The sequence below is a fragment of the Rhinopithecus roxellana genome, chromosome 8, assembly GCF_007565055.1.
Source record: "Rhinopithecus roxellana isolate Shanxi Qingling chromosome 8, ASM756505v1, whole genome shotgun sequence".
Lineage (NCBI taxonomy): Eukaryota > Metazoa > Chordata > Mammalia > Primates > Cercopithecidae > Rhinopithecus > Rhinopithecus roxellana.
In genome coordinates this window covers 18888779-18905796 of record NC_044556.1, presented here as the reverse complement: position 1 = coordinate 18905796, position 17018 = coordinate 18888779, and the positions used below count along the sequence as shown (strand labels likewise).

Here is a 17018-nt window from a genome sequence, read left to right as displayed (position 1 = left end):
GGCAGGAGAATCGCTTGAACCTGGGAAGCAGAGGTTGCAGTGAGCTGAGATTGCGCCACTGTACTCCAGCTTGGGTGACAGAGACTCCGTCTCAAAAAAAAAAGTCAAGATGGTTTCCCAAGGTCACACAGTTAATAAATCAGATGGGAATCTACACCTAGGTCAGCTACCTCCTAGGCTCAGGCTCAAACCTGAACCACTGTACCACTGAGAACAATCTGACTGAGACGGTCCTAGGATTAGATCCTTCCCAAGGCTCTGGGAAAACTTCCTCTACCAAAGATGTAGGTAGGCATCATCCGGGGCGGTGACTTACACCTGTCTCAGCACTTTGGGAGGCCAAGGAAGGCAGATCACTTGAGGTCAGGAATTCGAGACCAGCCTGGCCAACATGGCAAAACCCCATCTCTACTAAAATACAAAAAGTAGCTGGGCATGGTGGCTTGTGCCTGTAATCCCAGCTCTCCGGGCAGCTGAGGCACAAGAATCTGGGAGGCGGAGGTTGCAGAGAACTGAGATCGCACCACTGCACTCCAGCCTGGGTGACAGAACAAGACTCCATCTTAAAAAAAAAAAAAAAAAAAAAAGGCCGTGCGCGGTGGCTCAAGCCTGTAATCCCAGCACTTTGGGAGGCCGAGGCGGGCGGATCACGAGGTCAGGAGATCGAGACCATCCTGGCTAACACGGTGAAACCCCGTCTCTACTAAAAAAATACAAAAAACTAGCCGGGCGAGGTGGCGGGCGCCTGTAGTCCCAGCTACTCGGGAGGCTGAGGCAGGAGAATGGCGTAAACCCGGGAGGCGGAGTTTGCAGTGAGCTTGCAGTGAGCTGAGATCTGGCCACTGCACTCCAGCCTGGGTGACAGAGCGAGACTCCTTCTCAAAAAAAAAAAAAAAAAAAATACAAAAAACGGCCGGGCGCGGTGGCTTAAGCCTGTAATCCCAGCACTTTGGGAGGCCGAGACGGGCGGATCACGAGGTCAGGAGATCGAGACCATCCATCCTGGCTAACACGGTGAAACCCCGTCTCTACTGAAAATACAAAAACTAGCCGGGCGAGGTAGCGGGCGCCTGTAGTCCCAGCTACTGGGGAGGCTGAGGCAGGAGAATGGCGTAAACCCGGGAGGCGGAGCTTGCAGTGAGCTGAGATCCGGCCACTGCACTCCAGTCCGGGCGACAGAGTGAGACTCCGCCTCAAAAAAAAAAAAAAAAAAAAAAAAATACAAAAAACTAGCCAGGCATGGTGGCGGGCGCCTGTAGTCCCAGCGACTCCGAGGCTGAGGCGGGAGAATGGCGTGAACCCGGGAGGCGGAGCTTGCAGTGAGCCGAGATCGCGCCACTGCACTCCAGCCTGGACGACACAGAAAGACTCCTACTCAAAAAAAAAAAAAGATGTAGAGCATGTTAACTTAACCCTCTAGTGAATTGCTAGAAACTCCCCAGGACAGGCCGGGCGCGGTGGCTCAAGCCTGTAATCCCAGCACTTTGGGAGGCCGAGACGGGCGGATCACGAGGTCAGGAGATTGAGACCATCCTGGCTAACACAGTGAAACCCCATCTCTACTAAAAATACAAAAAAAAAAAACTAGCCAGGCGAGGTGGCGGGCACCTGTAGTCCCAGCTACTCGGGAGGCTGAGGCAGGAGAATGGCGTAAACCCGGGAGGCGGAGCTTGCAGTGAGCTGAGATCCGGCCACTGCACTCCAGCCTGGGCGACAGAGCAAGAGTCCGTCTCAAAAAAAAAAAAAAAAAAAAAAAAAGAAACTTCCCAAGACTAAGCCCGGATGTAAAGGCATGGAAACCCTAAGAGTTCCACGGGCATGAACAACCATCTGGCCTCTGAGTCCCTGCCTGCCAGTGGACAAGATGCAGGAAGGGGCTGGAAGGATAGACAAATACTACCCGGCCTGGATCATAAACCAGGACCAATTCACATCTTCATTTCCAGTGAGACACACGTGCGTGCCAACCACAAGCTTAGGGCACCACAGGAGCAAGCCAGGGTCCCTCGACAGGGAGTGTGTGCAGACATCCCTTCCTCCTTCCACTCAAACAGCACTGAGTGCTCACACATGTGAGGCAATGAGCAGAGCAGTCACAGACCAGAGGGAGGGGACAGGTTCCTGGCCACTGAATTCAAGGATGGTGGAGGGTACAGGCCTTGAGAAACAGCCCAGGCCCAGTTACGAGGCCTTCTGTAGTGGGCAGCCCACATCCCAGCCCACTCCCACCTAACTCATCTGATACCTCACTCCCACCCCAAAATGACCCTGTTGGGTCTTGGTGATCACTAGATAGATACCAAGTCATTTTTATCCAGTGGCAAATCCCCAAGGCTCTTTTCCTTCTAGCGACCACAACCCCTCCCCATTCTCAAAACCAGTGTCATGGCGGGACACCCACCTGTCTTCTCCCCCAAACTCTGCCAAAAGTGCTAGAATCTGAAAACATTTCAGCAATGCATGAAACAAGGAAACTTCCTAAAACCAGCAAGCAGCAGCTGTTAGAATAATTCATGTGGTTGTTTCAGAGATGTGTCTTAATCACTCTGGGTCTTTCTGGAAAGGCGTCCAAAACCTCAAGCTGGAAAATCCTCAGAATCTAGAAAATGTGGGTCCCCCACGAGCTCCCAGGGCTCTGGGTTCACACTGAGCCTCTTCCCGATACCTCCAACTGCTAGAAAGATCTCTCAGGCTAAGCCTGTGTTCCTCGAACTTCCATCCATCTGCTGCTATTTCATTCATAGGAACAGAGCAGAACAAACTTCTCCAACATATGGAGATGGTCCCTCGGATATTTCATTCTTTCAACTATTACTTGTCACACTTTCACCTAACACAAAGCACTACAGTTTGGAGAGGGGGACACACAAGGACGGATCAAATTCTACACCTGCCCCTGGAGCTGGCCAGTCAGATGGGGTCAGAGAGCCATGCTCCCTTCATTCATGAGGGTACTGATGGTCACATGGGGCCTCCACACCTTACTCACTGCATCCTCTGCCATGAAAGCGGACAATGACTGCCCAGGGCCAACACCATGCTGTCCCAGAGCATCCTCCAGGACCTAGCTCAGCACCCCTAAAACCAAAGACACACAATCTAAGGACCTATGTCACCCTCCAGTTCTCGTTCAGCTGCCACCGCTCCGACACTTCTCCTGCCCACCCTTTCTCTGAGTGCCCCAGAGGTTTGCATCATGACATCCTGCCCTGTTTCCCCCATGAGGCTCTAAGACCCCAGAGGGTAGGAATCTCCCTCACAACCAGACACCCCTGGGGCTCAGCACTGGTCAAGCAAGGAAGGCACTTCAACAGTTGTCAAACAGATGAACTGTCCTCAGCCCTTGGTATCCAGTTAATCCCCACCCAATCTTCTTGCAGTGTCTCTGGCACCTGTCCCTGCTTTTTATTCCGTCAGGCAAATCCAAGGCCATATTAGCTCATGCCTGCCTTTTATCAATGGCCTTTCTTCTGCCCAATTCAAGTCGAGATTGTCACGCTCAGAAACCCCTGAGGGCTCTCCACACTTTGAGAGTGAAGTATAAACAGTCTCCTGTTTAAGGACATCAACAATAATCACAACAACCTGCGCTTTCCACTTTAGTTCCCAGTATGACTTTCCATAAATCCTGAGGTCCAGGAGGGTGAATGGTCAACTCCACCCACCGTGCCCAACACTCCTCCAGTGCAGTGTGCAGAGGAACCCCTTCTCCACAGGAGTTGTGGATACCCTGAGGCTGAGAGAGCCAAGAAAAATCATCTCTCTTCTCAGAATAGTGGGTGGGAGGTAATCAGATGCCCCATCTTCTTCAGCTTCTGCCATGTAGTAAGAATTCTAAGTGTGGAGGGCACTGGAGTAAGATGAGGCTATTCTCAGCCTAAGGAGCTGGTCAAGGGCAGGGGCCACTTACCCACAAGGACGTTTGCACCCGTCACTCATCCCAGCCCACCAACTAAGAAGCTCTGCTTAGAGAATCCTACAGCCAACAACACATCTCCTGCACCAGTCACTTCACTGTGTGGCAATGCAAAGTCCAGCTGCATTTCACTCCACAGGGTACCTGCTGGAGCAGCTTAAGCTCTAAAATGTCAACGGATTGACTTTAAAGAAAAAGTTTCAGGCCGGCGTGGTGGCTCACACCTGTAATCCCAGCACTTTGGGAAGCCAAAGCAGGCAGATCACCCGAGGTCAGGAGTTCGAGGCCAGCCTAAGCCAATATGGCGAAACCCCATCTCTACTAAAAATACAAAAATTAGCCAGGCATGGTGGTGCATGACCGTAATCCCAGCTACTTGGGAGGCTGAGACAGAATAACTGCTTGAACCCTGGAGACAAGGTTGCAGTGAGCCGAGATCAAGTCATTGCACTATGGCTTGGGCAACAAGGGCAAAACTCTGCCTCAAAACAAACGTTTTTTTAAAAAAACAACCAAGAGTAGTTCACAAACTCAGAAGACTGGTTAAACAGCTCAAAACTACTCCAATTTTTCCAAGCAATTTAAGTATCCTTTTCCCTAATGCAAGAAATCAAGGCAACGGAGTAGAGAAGCTCCCCTCATCTTAAACTTCATAGAAGGGGGATGCAAGATTCTGAGCTGCTCACTCAATGCTGAGCTCCTTCCCCAGGTAGCCACTGTCCATTTCTGCTGTCTTTTGCAATAGCGTCACCTGATCTTATCTCTGGAAAGTAAGAGGAACCCCCTCTGTATTTCCCAAGGGGGTGAGCAAGTCTGCCAGACGGGTGCCAGCAACAGGAAAGGCCTTCAGTCCAGTCCTGAGCCAAGATCTTGAGGCCTTCTGGAATCTGCCACCACCCCTACCCCAAATCATCTCTCATCTGAACAAAACATGTTCAATTCCCTTAACCAGGTCACATCCAGCATCCCTGGCAGAGTGTTAAGGCCCTCGCTCTCACCTGGGACTAACACAGTCGACCATCGGAGCCCAGTGCAGGACCTAACATTTAGTCGGCTCCTCCCATTTCCATAGGCTCCTTTTTCATATCTTCAAATGGTCACCCATATATCAATTAAAGGATGTCTACAAATTAAGAGTGATTACATTTTATAATAGATGGGACCTGTAATCCCAGTGCTTTGGGAGACTAAGGTAGGAGGATGGCTTAAGTCCAGGAGGTCGAGGCTATAGTGATTGTGATCATGAGCCTCTGCACTCTAGCCTGGGTGACAGAGCAAGACCATGTCTCTTCGAGGAAAAAAAAAAAAAATACAAGGAAAAGTAGTTTTATGCTCTTAAAATCTAAAGTCAGCCGGGCATGGTGGCTCACACCTGTCATCTCAACACTTTGAGAAGTCGAGGCAGGTGGATCACGAGGTCAAGAGATCAAGACCATCCTGGCCAACATGGTGAAACCCCGTCTCTACCAAAAATACAAAAACCAGTTGGGCGTGGTGGCGTATGACTGCAGTCCCAGCTACCTGGGAGGCTGAGGCAGGAGAATTGCTTGAACCGGGGAGGCAGAGGCTGCAGTGAGTCAAGAACATGCCACTGCACTCCAGTCTGGCGAAAGAGCAAGACTCTGTCTCAAAAAAAAAAAAAAAAAAAAAAAAATTCCCAGCTGGGCATGGTGGTGCATGCCTGTAATCACAGCTACTTGGGAGACTGCGGCAGAATCATTTGAACCTAGGAGGAGGAGGTTACAATGAGCCAAGATTGTGCCACTGCACTAGAGTCTGGGCAACAGAGTGAGACTTCATCTCCAAAAAAAAAAAAAACCAAAAGGCCAGGCGTGGTGGCCCACACCTGTAATCCCAGCACTTTGGGAGGCCGAGGCAGGCAGATCACCTGAAGTCGGGAGCTCGAGACCAGCCTGACCAACATAGAGAAACTCTGTCTCTACTAAAAACACAAAATTAGCCAGGTATGGTGGCAAAGGCCTGTAATCCCAGCTACTCCGGAGGCTGAGGCAGAAGAATTCGTTTGAACTCAGGAGGCGGAGGTTGCAGTAAGTTGAGATTGCGCCATTGCACTCTAGCCTGGGCAACAAGAGCAAAACTCCATCTCTTTTTCTTTTTTTTTTATACTTTAATATCTGCCGGGCGCGGTGGCTCAAGCCTGTAATCCTAGCACTTTGGGAGGCCGAGACGGGCAGCTCACAAGGTCAGGAGATCAAGACCACCCTGGCTAATACGGTGAAACCCCGTCTCTACTAAAAAATACAAAAAACGGTTGGGCGCGGTGGCTCAAGCCTGTAATCCCAGCACTTTGGGAGGCCGAGACGGGCGGATCACGAGGTCAGGAGATCGAGACCATCCTGGCTAACATGGTGAAACCCCGTCTCTACTAAAAAAATACAAAAAACTAGCCGGGCGAGGTGGCGGGCGCCCGTAGTCCCAGCTACTCCGGAGGCTGAGGCAGGAGAATGGCGTAAACCCGGGAGGCGGAGTTTGCAGTGAGCTGAGATCTGGCCACTGCACTCCAGCCTGGGTGACAGAGCGAGACTCCTTCTCAAAAAAAAAAAAAAAAAAAAAGGCCGGGCGCGGTGGCTCAAGCCTGTAATCCCAGCACTTTGGGAGGCCGAGACGGGTGGATCACGAGGTCAGGAGATCGAGACCATCCTGGCTAATACGGTGAAACCCCGTCTCTACTAAAAAATACAAAAAACTAGCCGGGCAAGGTGGCGGGTGCCTGTAGTCCCAGCTACTCGGGAGGCTGAGGCAGGAGAACGGCGTAAACCCGGGAGGCGGAGCTTGCAGTGAGCTGAGATCCGGCCACTGCACTCCAGCCTGGGCAACAGAGCGAAACTCCATCTCAAAAAAAAAAAAAAAAAAAAAAAAATACAAAAAACTAGCTGGGCGAGGTGGCGGGCGCCTGTAGTCCCAGCTACTCGGGAGGCTGAGGCAGGAGAATGGCGAAAGCCTAGGAGGCGGAGCTTGCAGTGAGCTGAGATCCGGCCACTGCACTCCAGCCTGGGCGACAGAGCCAGACTCCGTCTCAAAAAAAGAAAAAAAAAAAGAAAAACTAGCCGGGTGATGAGGCGGGCGCCTGTAGTCCCAGCTACTTGGGAGGCGGAGGCAGGAGAATGGCGTAAACCTGGGAGGCGGAGCTTGCAGTGAGCTGAGATCCGGCCACCGCACTCCAGCCTGGGCGACAGAGCCAGACTCCGTCTCAAAAAAAAAAAAAAAAAAAAGATCTAGGGTACATGTGCACAATGTGCAGGTTACATATGTATACATGTGCCATGTTAGTGTGCTGCACCCATTAACTCGTCATTTACATTAGGTATATCTCCTAATGCTATCCCTCCCCCCTCCCCACAATAGGACCCAGTGTGTGACGTTCCCCTTCCTGTGTCCAAGTGAAAAACTCCATCTTAAAAAAAAAAAAGATAAAGCCATCACCTACTCAACACTACTACAGTTTTTTAGGTTTGTTTTGTTGGGTTTTTTTTGGGGTTTTTTTTTGGGTTTTTTTTGGTGGGAGGGGCTCGCTATGTTGTCCAAGCCAATCTCAAACTCCTGGCCTCAAGCAATCCTCCCACTTCAGCCTCCCAAAGAGCTAAGGTTACCTGAGCCACTGCACTTGGCCACTACAGTTTTTTTTAACGCAGTCCTGAGAAACCAGAGGCAGCCCTAAGTTTTCCCTCCTCATGTCCTGTCCCATCCTCATCCTACAGACACCCAAAATGACCCCAGGGCTCAAAAAAAGGCAGGCCGTGGTGGCTCACACCTGTAATCCTAGCACTTTGGGAGGCCAAGGTGGACAGATCACTTGAGACCAGGAGTTCAAGACCAGCTTGGCCAACATGGTAAACCCAACATGGTAAAACCCTATCTCTACAAAAAAATACATAAATGAGCTGGGCGTGGTGGCATGGGCCTGTAATCCCAGCTACTTGGGAGGCTGAGGCACGAGAATCCTTGAACCCTGATGCAGAGGTTGCAGTGAGCTGAGACTACACCACTGCACTCCAGACTGGACAACAGAGCGAGACTCTGTTTCAAGAAAAAAAAAAAACCAAGGCCCTGAGGAAGGAAACTGGCCAATGGACCTACATAAATAAAGTAAGAAGGAAGTTAAAACAAAATTCACCAAGCCACAAAGACATCAGTACGAACAACAGAGATCAGAAAGTCTAATTCCAGGAGAAAACAGGGATATATCCTCATTCCTTCTGCAAGTCAACCTTGGGCAGGCCACTCCTCCTCCGCTTGAGCCTCAGTTTCCTGTTCGTGCCCAGTGTTGGGTTCGGTAGAACACAAGACACAGAAGAAAGTCCCAAGTAGAATTCTAAGTTTGTCTGCTACCCAACTACCAAAAACAGTTACATTTCTAATCCTATAACCTGACAGATACAAACTGACAGTAAGACTGCAATTACATTTCAACCCACACTCAGTATATGTTAATATACTTGCCCAAGAAAACTTCAAAAGCAGGCCAGGCAACTCCTACCACCGACATCTGAGGCTCCCACCCTCTCCCCAGACTTCAGCATCAGGAAATGTTGCTTGTACAGTCAGAAGAGAGACAACAAAAAGACTCAACACTAAAAACTTGACCAAAAGTTTGGGGAAGGGAGGCAGGAGACAGATGACCCACATACCAACTACCGAGAAGGTCAGTTCATCAAACAAATGTGTTAACAAAAAACACCAAACACAGCCAGCATGGTGGCTCACACTTGTAATCCTAATACTTTGGGAGGCTGAGGTGGGTGGACCATCTGAGATCAGGAGTTCGAGACCAGCCTGACCAACATGATAAAACCCCGTCTCCACTAAAAATACAAAAATTAGCTAGGCATGGTGGTGGGCGCCTGTAATCCCAACTACTCGGGAGGCTGAGGCAGGAGAATCGCTTGAACCCAGGAGGCGGAGGTTGCAGTGAGCTGAGATCGCGCCACTGCACTCCAGCCTGGGCGACAGAGTGAGACTCCATCTCAAAAAAACAAAAACACCAAACACACCAGCAAACTCTCCCTGGGTTAGAGTAGCTCTAAGAGAATCCTAGGAAAGGAGCTGACTATAGAATCCTCTGAAAGAACCACCACTGAAGGGGGAGGGCATGAACACTCGGCAAACCCAGGGACACTACATGAGACGACCGAAAATGAAGTTTAGGTGTTCCATCAATGATAAGCAAGTCCTGAGAACAGCACAGTTTTCATGAATGATTGAACCAATTCAATCGACGCCTTCAAACCAAGAATTCAGTTCACCACTCTCCTACTTTCGCCAGCCACACTGAGCAACAGGGAAAAAGGTTCCTCTGCGGATGTAAACAAAGGTGGCAGTAGCCGTTTTCAAAACTTGCTGGCAGAGTGAATCTGTGCTAAACACACAACAGAACTAAAAATCTGCTGTCACTACCACCAAAATCCACCAACTTGAAACCCCAGCAACAAGAAGACAGATGCTCCTCGATTTATGACGGGTTTATTAGAATGTAGCTCCACTGGGAGTAGAAAATATCAAATACATTTAACACAGCCACTGGTCCCACTTTACAACGATTTGACTTACAATTTCTCAACTTTACCATGGTACAGAAGGGATCCGCATTCAGGAGAAACTGTTACAAATCAAAGGGAGCTCCTCGACTTACAATGGGGTTACCTCTGATAAACCCAACATAAAGTTGAAAATTTTTAAGTCAAACCATCGTAAATTGGAGGCCTACTTTACTGGCCTAAAATCTGCCCACCTCTAAGGTCAGGGCAAGCAGTGGTCTCTAAGATAAGGATGTGTTGAGTATAGATTCACAGCCACTGACTCAAAGGTTAACTGCACAGAATGGCTGTGACTGGAGAAAATGTTAAGTTGGTATTAATTGCAGAATTAGGGCCATAGGGTTTTTCACATCCCTTCCAGATAATCTGATCAGACCTTTTTTATCCGCCCAAAGACAAGAGTCTCACTCTGTCGCACAGCCTGGAGTGCAACGGCATGATCTCCCTTCACTGCAGCTTCAACCTCCTGGGCTCAGGCGATCCTCCCACCTCAGCCTCACGAGTAGCAGGGCCTACAGGTGCGTGCCACCACACCTGGCTAATTTTTTTTTTTTTTTTTTAAGAGATGGGGGATTGCTATGTTGCCTGGGCTGGTCTCGAACTCCTGGACTCAAGGAATCAGCCTGCCTTAGGCTCCCAAAGTGCTAGGATCACAGACGTGAGCTGCCACGCCCAGCTTTGATCTGACTCTTAGACCTCCAAATTGTTAGCTTGCAGCGAGATTCTATTATAAGAAAACCAAGCTCCTCAATCTGAGTGTTACATTATAAATGGTAACTGAGATGTGAGGTGTTCAAGAATCACTGTGTAGTTGACATCTGGCGGTGGAGAAAGCTTTTTGGCTCTGAGGTAAATGGACAGGCAAAGGCTGGAATACCCCTGACTGTAGACACTTTCCACTTGTCCTCACAACGTCCTGTTAGGTCAAAGATGCTGTCTCGGCCAACAGAAGAGAAAGCTGAGGCCAGCTGATCAGGTGACCCACCCAAGGCTGAAGAGTGGTAAATTGCATGTCGTCAGTGACAAAGCCAGGTCTGACCAACGCCAAGCTGGTTGGAGAGCAGTCAGTCTGGAAGGCAAGTCCAGGAGGATGAGATTTACCCTGGCGCTCCCAGACGCCACTGCAAGTACTATCAAACCACCTACTTCCAGCCCCAGCCCTGAGTCCACTCAGTGACAGGGACCCCTCTCAGTTCTCTAAGGTAGGTTCCCATGACAGATCTGCCTGGCCAACAGCTTCCCATCTCACAGATGGAAGTCAGGATGCTGGCTTCTGCAAGCCCTGGACCAGGAAAGAGGCTGCCTCCTGGCTTGGGGCACAACCAACCCAGGCATTTAGTATCGTCAAGAAGGCCCCAAGGCTGTGGAAAAATCAGAAATCAGAAAGGCTGAGGTGGGTCCCAGCCGCAGAATAATGAGCAAGGTGACTGGCAAGTATCACCCACTGTAGGGGACTTTGCCTTCTTCTCAGGAACATGGAGAGAGGAGAATAAGCTGGGGCACAAAGCTGAGGCATGCACCCCAGTGTGGCTCCAAAGGGTGCATGCAGACAGTGACAGTTTGCCATGAGCGTGGTGTTGTCCCCCACAGAAGAGGTGGGGCAGCTAATGCTTGTTAACTCTGGCTCACCTGTTACAGTCCTAACAGTACTCACTGAACTCCAATGTGTGGAACACACGGGCACTGGGGTCAGCCATTTGCACTCGCCATCTCACTCCTAGCACAGCTTCCATGAGACATAGCAAGCACCCCCCTGAGATAGCAAACACATCCCTGACAGAAATGGGAAACCGGTGAAGTTCAACAAGGTCCTTTGCTAGGAAGTGGCCAGGCAGAGCTCACACCAGGCTGTCAGAGGCAAAGCCAGGGCTGTCCTGGATGCCACTAGAGACAGGCTGCTCGGCAACAGGCACATGGTCATACTTGGCAAAAAGCAGGCGCCCCCTAGACTCAAAGTGGCCTCCTTGGCACAGGAGGAGCTGCTGTGCCACCATAATACAGCAGTATTTTTAAAGTGTGTGCTCGAAGGCACCACCTTATTTAGGCTACGTTTCAAGGTTCAAACCAGAATATCTAACCAGCAAGGCAGGCCAGGCAGCGCCAGATCCTGAGACGGAACTGTAGGAAGAATAGCTGAGGGATTCTTCAACAAATCCTTCAAACAAGTGGAATTTCTCCCCAATCCTGTACCACACGGCCACACCCCTCCCCACAGGCACAGCTACTATCTTTGAGGCCAAGCGGCAGGAAAGCCCTGAAGCCTCAACCACCCCACCCACCACTCCCCATCCCCCACCCCCTGCCCCAAAAACGCCCACTTTGACTTGCTGGGAGCCCCCCTTTAAAGTACTGCTCGGCCGGCCGGGCGCGGTGGCTCAAGCCTGTAATCCCAGCACTTGGGGAGGCCGAGACGGGCGGATCACGAGGTCAGGAGATCGAGACCATCCTGGCTAATACGGTGAAACCCCGTCTCTACTAAAGAATACAAAAAACTAGCCGGGCGTAGTGGCGGGTGCCTGTAATCCCAGCTACTCGGGAGGCTGAGGCAGGAGAATGGCGTAAACCCAGGAGGCGGAGCTTGCAGTGAGCTGAGATCTGGCCACTGCACTCCAGCCTGGGCGGCAGAGCGAGACTCCGTCTCAAAAAAAAAATAAAAATAAAAATAAAGTACTGCTCATCTCCTGCCAGCAAATCCTATCTCAGAAGCCAGCCTCCAGCATCCTCAGAAATTGCAGGTCTTCAGTCCTTGCATATAAGGAACCCTAAAATCAGGAATCAGGCAGAAAGGCAAGTTCCCTGACAAACTCACCTGTGAAACACGGGGTGCCTCTGGAGGCTCAGGAGAGACAAAGGGGGTACAGTGTACAGAGGAGCTGCAAGGTGCCCTGGCAACTGTGCAAACCAGTGCAAACGTGCAACATTCTGACTGAGGGCCCCTCTCTCCCACACCTAGAGGGTTTCGTGGATTCCCAATCACTTCCTGAGGCTACCTGAAGATATTCTATTAGGGTAAATTCCTTTGTCTTCTAAAAGACTAACCTACATTTCCATCAGAGAAAAAGAGGTCACAAATATAGTCTGGAAAGCACAGGTGGGGGAAGGGCGAGAGGCCCATGGTCCGACACTCTCTTGACAAAAAAGTCCCAGAACCTGTTTGAGGGGATGCTGGGGAACCCATGCTCAAGTGGGATCTGTCCTCAGTAGTCCCTTTGTTTCTGACAGCACGGGTCTCACTACTTCCACCTCCCTGCAACCACCAACCACTTCAAGATCTGTCTTTTTTTATCTCAACCTTCTTAATACACTGCCTTCCTAATTCCATTCAAAGACATACCTTTGCACAGTTAGCACTTAAGTCCTGTTAACCTGAAAGACCCACAGTCTGAGGCCAGAATGTGGAAAGTCACCTCCCAAAGCAGCTCAGATAACTCAAAAGCATCCATTCTAACAAACGACCACACTTAGCAGGCAGCATAGTTCTGTAAGCCTCAAACTATAACACTGCCAACTCGTTCTTCTGGTTCTGCCGCACTTCCCAACCAGACAAGGGTTAGGAGGAAATCCCAGGGATGCACTATTACCCCAGGACAGCTGCTCGGGAAGACTTCACCCACTCACCTATTTCATAATCTTCCTAGTTTTCTACAAGCAGCATAAATTAACTCAATTATGGGGGGGAAAGGTCTAGAGAAAAGAGCCCTGCCTGTTCCATTTGATGGCACAGAAACACCCTGAGTCCAAGCAGACAGTTCTTCAGACAAGCATCTGAGCTGCCCAGGCTTTGAGGTGTCAGTACATGCTAATGATGGTCCTTAACAAAATTCGTGGTAAAGGGCCATTACATTTTTGTCTCTGTTGGGAATTGACATATCCAAGACTCTGCTAGTCATTCTTAATTTTCTCCCAAGAGAACAAACACCAAAAAAGCCGCCAACATTTCAAGAATGGCTTTACAACTTTCCCAGCCACATTCTTCAGAGGCATCCTTTAGTCATCTGCTGTCTTAAGACCCAAAGAGGTTCCAGCTGTGAGCCTCACTGCACCAGCCCTTGCCTTATCCCCTTCAAGAGGGTCCCCCTACTTGTTCTCTGACCCAAGTAGGAGAAAGGCCCTTTCCGGCTCACCAGGTCACAGTGTCCTTCTCTCCTTGATCCCGGTAAGTTTCCCCACGTTTCTGAGATTAATTACGACTCCTGGCCCACTAATCTCACTATAAACTCCACTGAGCAGGGATTCCTAGCAGTGTCAGAGGCACAGTATGCACTCTGATATTTGTTGAATAAATCAATCTAGAAATTACTACTTGCAATGCCAGAAATTCAGAGAATAAATGATGCAAAACAAGTCAGAGGAGCTACTGAAGAGCTGAAAATTAAGAGTATTTAAAACACGTTTCCTCATTAAAAACATACACACACGCAAAATACAGAGACACTAAAAAGTTTTCTAAAAAAAAAAAACTATTGCTAATCCTAATGTGTAGACCTTTATTGACATTTTGGTACAAATCCTTCCAGGATTTTTTTCTACTGAAAGTAGCATTATATTTCTCCCTCACTATCAAAATATAAGATTATAGGATTTGCCAAATGATACTGCATTAATAGAGATGACTTGACATTTTAAAAAATGATGTCATCTGAGTGGAAACAACACAGCATCCGCCAGGTGCGGTGGCTCACTTCTGTAATCCCATCACTTTGGGAGGATGAGGTGGGTGGATTACGAGGTCAGGAGTTCGAGATCAGCCTGGCCAGCATGGTGAAATCCCATCTCTACTAAAAATACAAAAATTAGCAGGGCATGGTGGCGCACACCGGTAGTCCCAACTACTCGGGAAGCTTGAGGCAGGAGAATTGCTTGAACCCGAGAGGTGGAAGTTGCAGTGAGCCGAGATCATGCCTCTCCAGACTGGGTGACAGAGCGAGACTCCGTCTCAAACAAACAAACAAAAAACACACTGCATCTAAATCACTAAAACACAAGTCTTCCCATTCTCTACAGCCCTTCCAAGAAGCAATCTTCATAAAAACCGGCTTCAGAATTTTAGGAGACAAATTAGAAATGAAAGATGAAGGAGGAGAGAGAGTAAGTGAAGACAGAGGATATAGAAAATTCCTTGCAGGCCGGGCGCGGTGGCTCAAGCCTGTAATCCCAGCACTTTGGGAGGCCGAGACGGGCGGATCACGAGGTCAGGAGATCGAGACCATCCTGGCTAATACGGTGAAACCCTGTCTCTACTTAAAAATACAAAAAACTAGCCGGGCGACAAGGCGGGCGCCTGTAGTCCCAGCTACTCGGGAGGCTGAGGCAGGAGAATGGCGTGAACCCGGGAGGCGGAGCTTGCAGTGAGCTGAGATCCGGCCACTGCACTCCAGCCTGGGTGGCAGAGCAAGACTCCGTCTCAAAAAAAAAAAAAAAAAAAAAAAAAAAAAAAAAAAAAAAAACTCCCTTGCAAATTTCCCACACTCTATAAACTGTTTCCTCTAGAAAAGGGCCAACTTAGGCCGGGCACAGTGGCTCATGCCTGTAATCCCAGCACTTTGGGAGGCCGAGACGGGTGGATCACGAGGTCAGGAGATCGAGACCGTCCTGACTAACACGGTGAAATCCTATCTCTACTAAAAATACAAAAATTAGCCGGGTGCGGTGGGGGGCGCCTGTAGTCCCAGCTACTCGGGAGGCTGAGGCAGGAGAATGGCGTGAACCTGGGAGGCGGAGCTTGCAGTGTGTGGAGATCGCGCCACTGTACTCCAGCCTGGGCGACAGAGCGAGACTCTGTCTCAAAAAAAAAAAAAAAAGAAAAAAAGAAAAGGGCCAACTTTTCTGAGTCCAAAGCTGAAGAAGAGAATGCAAAATAACAACAAACTCTGTGGTTCAGCTCCTTAAAATCCAGTTGGTAACACTGCTCCACTAGAACAAAGCAGGGCTAGCATGGTGTCCCCATGTCACCAGATTATCCCCTACCTCCACGAACAGAGGTGCCCTGGAGCCTGGACAAGAAAATGGCCTTGTGTTTTAGAAGCACCAGAGAAATGCTCAGTGGGGTTCGAAAACTGCAGCATTTGTGGGCTCCAGAACACCAAGTACAGGCTGCCTGGCTCGGCCTCTCTACTAAGAGGCCTTGAGCAAACCAAGCTGCCTGGCCTCCAGGAGCCCCAAATTCCTCACCTGTAAAGCGCAGATAATACTTCCCTACTCCCCAAGGGATTGTTATGAGCACTGAATATGTCTGTGCAGGGGAGCTTACCACACAGTAGGCACTCAAACCCGAGGGCTAGTATGAGCTATCAGCCCTCCACAGCTTGTGGTCAGGTCTGACAAACTTCTGCTTAGCATATGTTAACAAACTAGTGCCAGCAAACATTATTTCATGTAAACTAGTTTAAAAGAAAACTTGTAAAGATTACCAGAAAAGTAAGTAAGACAACAGGACTACAGTCCAAGACTGTAGTCCAACCCGCACAGAGGGCTGTCTGTCTCTCAGTTTCTGTGCTGCCACAGCCAGGAGGTGTCACTGTGTGAATGGGCACACAGAACCAGAGATGTTACCAGCACTATGTACTCCAAGAAAACTGAAAGAAGTAAACCGGTAGGAAGAGAGAAAATTAAAGGCTCAAGTGACTCACTCGGACTTTGATCTAAAGAATCCAAAGCTCTTAAGATAAGGATGAACTATACACGTAAAGACGTGAAGTCAGACCTACAAAATTTTGCCCTGTGCAAAATTCTCAGAGCAAAAACACGCACCTAAGGGTTGTCAATCACTTCCTAAGGGAGGGGTCACCATTCATTTCTGGGTCCCAGTGTGCGCACACTCCAAGTGTCCGTCAGGCTCTCAGCCTGGGCCCTGCCCATAAGCCTTTCCTTGTTGAAGTGATCAATTCCGATTCTTGGCAATAATCCTTTTAAAAGGCCAGCTGCCGCTGTCTAGTCACTGATGCCGACCCACTCCAGGTGAGAAAAAAGAAATCAATGGAGCCACCGCCCAGATGGGGAGGCAAATTTAAAGTGTCGGGCCTTGAGAAAGGCCGGAGAACAGAGAGGGGGAAGGGTCCCGCGGATCCCGGGGGTCAGGCAGGAAGGGCGCGAGCTGGGGGAGGGCCGGCCCTCCAGGCGTGGGCGCGCGAGGACTCTTATTCTGACACGGGATCGGCCGCCGCCGCCGCCGCCGCGGGGTTCAGCGTCGCTGCCCAGCCAGCCCCGGGACCCCCGCCCTTGAGCGGGACCCCCGCCCCGCGCGCCCACGTGCCGTCTTCCCGCCGCCTCCACCCGTCCCGACCGCTCCGAAGAGGCACCTCGCGGCCCAGCCCTTCCCCCGACCCCGCAGGAAGCGCAGGACGGAAACGGGGCGACGCCGCGACTTTCCGGGACCCCCGCCCCGCCCGGCCCCCACGTGCCCAGGCCGCCTCGGGGCGAGGAACTTTCCAGGGCAGCGCAAGAAGACACTCCCAGAATACAAGGAGTAGAACTAGGCTAGCTCTCACTTTTCCACGCTCATGCGGGAGTCCCTCACAGCCCCCCGAGGCCCCGACCCTGCGCCGCCC

At 50.2% G+C, this 17018-nt stretch overlaps 1 protein-coding gene across 10 annotated transcripts in view; it reads right to left on the bottom strand.

The window, feature by feature from the left end:
• Positions 1–17018, bottom strand: part of GATAD2A (GATA zinc finger domain containing 2A) — a 130978-nt gene that overhangs the window by 93021 nt on the left and 20939 nt on the right. The gene's annotated exons all lie outside the window — the stretch shown is intronic.